Here is an 8537-nt window from a genome sequence, read left to right as displayed (position 1 = left end):
GCTGAACTAAATCCCCAGCCCCCAGAGAGCAATATGGAACAAAAAAATGAACATACAGAGGAGAAAGAGATGTACAGTTCAGATTGAAACAAATTCATTCAAAGCAATAAGAAATACACATTAAGTGTGAATATACTGGCAAAGAATTTCTGACTTAGAACACATACTTGAGTTCTGGTCTTCAAACACAGATTCCTCACCACCACCATGTTCACACATTACATGGCTATGGGCCAGTTATCAAAACAATAAACTAATATAAACACATTATTACTATTAATACCCTCTCTTTATATTGCCTTTGTTTTTACTGTTTTTTTAAAATTTCAGATCTCATTTAGGGTACTCCATCACATTGAGTTGTCATGTCTCCTAGGCTCTTCTTGGCTGTGACCATTTCTCAGATTATTCTTTTTTTTGTGTGTGATCTTAACTGTTGTGAGAAGTACTGGTTAGGTCTTTGATAGGGTTTTTCTCTGTTGGTATTTGTCTCACATTTTTCTTGTGACTAGATTGAAGTGATGGTATTTTGGAGAAAGACCCCAGAGGTGTTGCCCAGCTTCTCACATGATGGCAATGGTACTTCTAGTACCATGATAACCTGGAACATCTGACTCAGGTGGTGAGGTGGTGTTTGTCAGATTGCTACACAGTAAAGTCAACCTTATCACTTATCCTTCCATACTATACTTTGAGGAAAGAAGTCCCTATGCTCAGTCATAATGAAGATACTCCTTAAAGAGGAAGTCAACACAAAGTATTTGAAATTGTTCAGTAGCAGGGATTTGTCTAGTCCTCTGTTTATTTACTACTCAATTGTTCATATATTGGGCAGAGAACACAGCTCTCTGATACAGTGTTTGCCTAGGATATGTAAGGACCTGGGTTCAATCCCAACACTAAAAATTATTCTTTCACATCAGTATGATTCATGCATTTTTATTGTGTATTTTGAATTGTAAACTTTTGTTGCTCAAATGATAAAAAGAATGTTGAAAACTGTAATTCTCATCAGCGACATGACTTACATTATGTAAGGATCATTGTAAATACAGGTAAGGTAAAGTCACGAGGAGAACAGTTAAGATAGGAGAATTTGAAACACTGTGCCAGTATTAGGCAGATAGAGATGACATTAAAAAAAATCAACATATAGAAGACCAGAGGACAAATATAACCTTAAATATAATTATTAATAAAAATGAAATATGAAAATGAATATACCATGGCTGGGGAGATAGCTCAGTGGCACAGCACCTTCCTGGCAAGCACAAGGGTGCAAGTTCAATTCCCGGTACCAAAAAAAAAGAAAGAAAAAGAAAACAAAAGAAAAAAAAGAAATGAATGAACCAAGTACTCAGTGAAGATAGGGTAAATTAAAATAACATAATAATAAATATGAACTCACTGATACACAAGGTCAAGAATAAACAAAAGAATGATCTAATTAATGAGTCAAAGTTCTGTTTCTAAAAAAATTTCAAATAATACAGCAATAGCTACTGGAATCAAGACAAAAAGTAAAAGAAGATAAAGAAGTGAAATATAATGAGTAGTTCCTACCAAAAGAGAAAAAAGAAACCATAGCGCAAACCAAGTTTCCAAGTACAAAGAGAATGGACAAGGGATACGCTGGTAGCTGCCATCTCCTTAAGACATTGTTTGAACAAGAACTGAGAAAACCACCTCTTCTGTATCTTCCCTGATATACAATGGGGGTTGTAATGGTCGAGGATCATGGTGATTGTTTCAGCTTAACTGAACAGAGCCACAAGCAAACACCAGGGGGATTAGGACACAGATTCTTCAAGTAGCTGGTCTACTCATTCAATGAGAAAAGTCTCAACTCAGGTTTGAACTGGCATTCAGAGAGGACAGGCAAGGCCAGGGCTAAAGGAGAGTGTGGCAGATGCACAGGGAAAAGGCACAGGTCTCTTGGTTCTGTTGCATCCCTACAGTGGTTGTGAGTGCACAAGTGCAGCCACACCGGCCTGAGAAGAAATGCATCCCCCAGAATGAGGGCTGGTCACACCACTAGGTAATGACTGAGAGTAGCTCAGCACAGGGGATGTTGAACTGGGAGGCAGGGAGTACGATCTTGAGGTCAGCTGTGGCGCTGACACCAACTGCAGGGGCTGAGTTTGTTGTGTGCCCACACCCTTCGTTAAAGGACTCCTCCAACAGGGACACATAAGAGCCTCGTTGGAACTGCTCCCAGTGTGTATGAAAACTGCGGTCAGCACAGGGCCTGACTTCACTGTGCCTGACTGAGAGTTGTGCAATTCAACCCTGCCTCAAAGAGCATGTTCTTGCCAACTGCAGAGTGTGCTTAACTGACTGCTGTGAGCAAGTGCTCCTGTGTGAAGGGCTGTGTTACTATTTGGGTTGAGATCACACAGACCCATAGGCCCCCATTCAATGACGGACTAAGACAGTGGTTCAAGGGTGTGTCACTTTCAGCTGCATGGAAGATCCTCTATGACATTTCTCTTTCCTAAGAGTGCTGGGCAAAGCAGAAGGATCCATTCGCCTTTCAAAAGAGATTTTTTTCATGGATTTATTTGACCTGAGCCAGAAAACAAGACAATATAGGAATCCCAGGGCAAAATGACCCAAGCCAAATGGTATCATCAAAGGAAAATGGAAATCTAGGGTGAATTGAAGTCAAATATGAACAGGCACACCACAAACATCAAGTCTTTCCTTATCACCAGGTCTTCTGCATCACCTCAGGGTCCCCACTTATTCAGATTCCCACTGCACAGGGTTCTGATTTTCCCTTGAAAATTCACTTGTCACCTAGCAGAGACCTGTAGTTACAGCCCTGAGTCTTTCTCCCAGCAAGGAAGTTTTAACTGAGACAGGAAGCATTGGCAGGGAGAACACCGGCAGTAGAAAGGGACTTTCATAGAAAGAAAATCATGCTTTTGTATCATCCTGCATTTCTTGAGTACTGGTGAGATATCACTTATTTCCATATATGCACTAACTACTTGCATTTCTTTTATGCAAAGCATCTGTTCATAGTACATGTTCACATATCTATAGTTAACCTATTTTCTTAATTTTGTTGAAAATGTTTTTCTAACATACTCCTGATGGGTAATATCTGGACCAAAGCCCCTACCCACAATGTAGAGTTGTGTGGAAGAATGGTGGAACTACCACTTGACGCCACTTACCTGGAATTTATATTCCACAGCATAGACCTGGTAACAGAGTTCAGGTGTGCAGCAGCCTGTCTCTCTTGGGAAGATTCATAACCCTCGATGAGTGTGGTTTTTCCCTTTGACTTATGCTCATTGTACAGATCCCTTAAGAGAGAAATGCAGTCCGGAATTTCACTCTGTAGGTAAGCGACAAACCCAAAATGTCCTGGACTTCCTGACCAGGCCTCATTCTCCCATTCTATGAAACAGGCCAACTTGATCAAATTGTTTCTAATGTGATTTCTATGATTCTAGCTCAGGCCTGATCACATCTCATGTTACTTGGAGTTGGTCATCATCTTCCCATCATCGTACTTCCAGAGAAATCACTAATTCAAAGAAGTGAGGCTTTCACTGCATGATGAACACCTGTGGGATACATGATTTTTTTTCCATGGGTAGTAGGCCCCCGTCTAAGCTTAGTCATACCCATCAAGATGTGGCATACATGGGCAGTGAAAAGATTCTTTTCATTTTCATTGAGTTAGCCACCTTTCTACTCCTTCTAGGTTCCTCTACTCTTTTACACTCAATTGGTTTTTAGAAAAGGACGGTATTTATTGTATCATCTTTCACAATTAGATTCTATTACAAACTGATGTGAACAAGTTTTCCATTTTCTCTCAACAATAGTTTGTAAAGGAAAAGGAGTTCTCTGAGACCCTATTAACTAAATATCCTAGAGCTTTCAAGGGCACATCTGACCATGTAGAAACTTCAGGGAAGAAATCAGAACCAGGGGGATAATTATATATTTTGGGTCTGCCTGGACAATTAAGGTCACCTAGAGAACTATTTGAGTTACTCACGGCTAGGACAAATGTGAAGCATTCAGTAACAGGAAGAATATTCTCCCTCTCCACCCTTTGCTTTCACACTTGGATTCAACAAGGAAATAAGTACCAGGACCTTGGTGCCCTGTCTGAGGCAGGGATCATCCTACCCATCACTGGTGCTCCATAGCCTTCATGGAAACAAAAAAATAGAGCAACTATAGCCAGCAAAAGGAAAAATCAAACCACATCACTTTCTCTGTCTAGAACTGGCAGGGAGCCTATCTTCCACCCACTCGCGTGTGTCAGCCCTGCAGGGATCATTAGGCACCAGTACTAGAAGATAAAAACAAACTCCCAGTGTTTATCAGCTCTTGGCATTTACCCTATTGTACAGCCTCCCATATCATTTAGAACCAGGAGTACACTCTGAGACTATCAGGAACCACTTTCTGTCATCAAGAAAGAGATAACTGATTTTGGGATAGGGGCATTACAGGCTTTCACAATCACAGAGTGCTCCAAGGACATGTGGAGCTAATTTCTTAAGGAGGTTCCTTTGATGGCTTCAATTGACCTGAGCCATGGAAGTGGTCCATAGGATTGAGATAACATGGCAGAATGACAGAACAGCACAGGGTAGTGTTGAAGCAGAAGTAGAGTATACTGGGGGAACTCCTGCATGTTAAAGTGATGTTCCACAAATATGACCATCAGTTCATCCCAATTTTGCCTTCATTATCCCTTTATTTTCACATTTAATTCTCTATGTGTTCTACCTTTATCTTATAACATTTTGAAAAAAAAAAGGAGGAGTTTTGGGGAATCTGAGTTTCTTTCATGGTGAAAAACACTGAAGGATTCCTTAAAGAGGATCTCCCTCATGCCTTCATTTTATAACAGAATTGAGGATCAGAAATGGAAAAGAGTTTTTGCTGAGTTGTTAGTAAATCCAAACTCAGGGTGGAAAGTGAATGGAAACAGGATGATTTCTGACACCTCGTTTAACGATTAGTGTTATGAAAAAGCTGTTGCACCTTTTCAGGCATGAACTCTTTCTTTGCCCTCTGACCTGACTTTCACAGACAACACTGCATTTTCTATTGGGTGTCTGATTATTTTAATTGATTTATAAAAGTGCTTCTTTTCTTTAAGGGACTCTGGATTGAGCCCAGAGAATTCTCATTTAGCTACAACTCCCATTCTTTTTATTTGTTTATATTTTTTGAGAGAGAGAAGATATCTACAAGTTGCTAAGTTGCTATCTAGGCTTGAACTTGGAATCCTCCTGCCTCAGTCTCCCAGAGAGGTGGGATTACAGGTGCGTACCACCTTTCCTGACTAAAAGTCCTTCTTATGTAAGCATAATCCACAATTTGCTCACCTTTAATATCTTTCTGGTGAGCCATAAACTATTGTTTTCCTTAGAATATTATAAAACTTTTATAAAATCAACATTTTATTATTCTTAGAGAAATATTTCTTAATGGATTATTTTCTAAAAAGAAAAAAAAGAATTCCATGATAGCTATGGTCCTGTTGTCCTTGTGAATGTCAATATTTCAGTACATTTTCCCTAAACTATACAATAAAACAAAAGAACAATAAAACCTTGTAAAAGCCTTTCTTTGATAAACTTGGAAATCTGGAAACAGCAAAAACTTCAGATTCCATGTATGGAAGGTAACAGCTCCTTCCAGTGAACTTGCCTCTTGAACTCTTGCCTCTACCCTTTTCAGGGAGCAACAGGGAGCCCAGAAATGGCTACATAAAGAAGAGAAGAATGGAAATAAACTACGCCCCCTAGAGGGAGGATGTGCGTATAAAGTGAAAATACTGGCCAGGAGTTGCTGGATCAGAAAAGCATCTGTCTTTGAGCACACAGACCCTCCTAGTGTTCATATCTTACACTGCAATGAGGCAGTCGTTACAACCAATACACTAATATTAATACGTTACTACTGTCAACACCCTTGCTTTATATTTTCTTTATTTTTATGTAACATCTTTTTAGTTCAGGATCCCACCAGAGATGCCCCAGTACATTGAATCATCATGTTTCCCTAGGTTCTTCCTGGCTGTGACCATTTCTCGCTGTCACTGTTTTCTTCTGACTTTGACTGTTGTGAGAGGTACTGGTTACGTATCTTACAGAATATCCCTCCTTTGGGATTTGTCTCATGTTTTTCTCCTGACTAGACTGAGGTTAAGGGATTTTGGAGGCAGATCCTAGAGATAGTTCCCATCTTAACAAGTCTTGTTAGTGATACCTACATTACCGTGACCTGGCTGAGGTGGTGCTTGTCAGATTGCTACACCGTGAAGTCACCTTTATCACCTCTCTTTCCATACTTTATAGTAAGAAAAGAAGACTGCATCTTAACCATAATTAATATAATCTTTTTTTTTTTTTCTTCTGGGATCAGAGGGTTTATAGCCTCTCGGACTGCAGCCTCCAATACCAATTCTGAAATTGAGTGAGAACTAAGGGCATAGCTTAGAACTAAGAGCAACCTTTTATTGAGTGAGAACTAAGGGAATAGCTAGTACAAATGGCCGATACCAAACGTTTTTAGTAAGGATAATACAGCTCAGTTATCGTAAGTATGAGATTTGACTTAGTAAGCCCTCATGTTACCATTCCTTCGGGCATGTCTCAGTGAAGCATTTAGTGTTGAGCTTTCCACAAGGACACAGGTTTTGCAATCTTATCCTTTCCACCAATGCTTTTGCTAGACTCCCTCCAGAACTAAACAATCACATGTCTTGATCAGGCCTGAGGCAATACATTGAAAGAGTAATGAAAGGATTATCCTTCTCCACATGTAATCCAACACACGCCTGTAATCCCAGCATTTGGGAGGCTGAGACAGGAGGATTGTAAACTCAAAGCCAGTCCGGGCTGTCTTAAGAAACCTAACAAACAATAAACAAATCATTGCGTGTCCTCAGTGCTTTCTCTAACAAAAGAACGTCCTTCTCTACATTTCCCCCTTTGTGTTTTGCTGCAATCCTCTGAAGCATCAGGGAGAAGGCGGCCAATTGTCTTCCCGTTTCTCAGCGTTTTCTGGGTGAGCTTTGCCAGACCGTCGACTGTTCTCTGGTCCGCTGAGCACTGACTTAATTCCCTTTCCGTGGTCTCGAAGACTGCGTTCTTTCCTTCTCAGGTTCCTCTTCGGCGCACCAATATGTCGTTGTATGTTCCGTTTCTGTCCAGTGTGACAGGTCCCCAGAACGAGGTACCCGCGGATGAAAAGAAAAGTAAGAGAAAGAAGAAAAACAAGAGCGACAAAGTTCTGGGATCGGGGGGCTTACAGTCTCTCGGACTGCAGCTTAATATAATCTTTAAAGGTAAAGTATCTACATAAAGTATTTGCAATTACTCAGTAGCAGAGATTTGTCTGGTTCCCTGTTTATTTACTCACTTAATTGCCCTTTTATATAGGGATGTAGCTCAGTAGTACAGCATTTGCCTACCATGGGCAAGGCCCTAGGTTGAATCACCAGCACTGGAAAGAGAAGTTTCTATTCATATCATTGCAGATTCAGGCACATTTATTAATACCTTGCGCTGTAATTTTTTTTGTTGTTCAAATGGAAAGAAAAAATTTTGAATGTCAACAGCCATAATTCTTAGTAGAAATGTGACTTTTAAGAACGTGAAGGCCATCCTGTAGTCCCAGCACTGGGGAGGCTGAGGCAGGAGGATCGTTCTGAGTTCAAGGCCAGCCTGGGCCACGTAGCAAGTTCAAGGTCAGCCTGAACTACATAGTGAAACCCTGCCTCGAAAAAAAAAACAAAAAACAAAAAAACAAAAAAAAACCCCACAAACAATTAAATTAAATTTTCAAAAAGAATGTGAAAGCCACATAGCACAGCAACTATCTTTTGGAGAATGAAATACAGGATATGCAAGTAGTTATGGAAGATGATACTTAGGATAAGGGATTTTGAAACACTGTTTTAATACAAAAGAGACCAAGTAGATATACAACAGACAAACATGCAGAAGACTCATCACAGTTTTAAATGTGCATATCAATAAAATGATACACGAGAACGAATAAACCAAGCATTCCATAGAAGCTATGAAAAAATAAATTAAGGATGAATGCATAAATTTACAAGGTCAGAACAGACAAATGGTATATTTAATTAATCAAATTCTATTTTCAAAAAAGTTAAAATAAATACAACAGCATCTACTAGACTCAAGATAAAAAGAAAAAGAATGTAAATAAAGTAAATATAATGGAAAAAAAAGAAACCCTGAGACAAAATCACAGACCAACTTCTTTTCTCATCTCCTAGCTCCTAGATTGAGCAAAGGTCCCAAGGACAAAGAGAATACACAAGGGACATGGCTGCTGGTTGCCATCAACCTACCCCTCTTTGGCAAGAGCTGAGGCAACCACATGCTCTGGTTCTTCCCTGGTGTACAACAGGGAGCTGAGATGATCAAGAGGCATGGTGCTTGTTGCAGTTTACAAAGAAGAAATACAAGACGGGAAAGCAGTCTGTGAGTCTGCTCCTTCAATGAGAAAAGCCTCAACTC

Source organism: Chinchilla lanigera, unplaced genomic scaffold, assembly GCF_000276665.1.
Source record: "Chinchilla lanigera isolate Chin_1 unplaced genomic scaffold, ChiLan1.0 scaffold00044, whole genome shotgun sequence".
Classification (NCBI taxonomy): domain Eukaryota; kingdom Metazoa; phylum Chordata; class Mammalia; order Rodentia; family Chinchillidae; genus Chinchilla; species Chinchilla lanigera.
Note: the sequence above shows the minus strand (reverse complement) of the source record.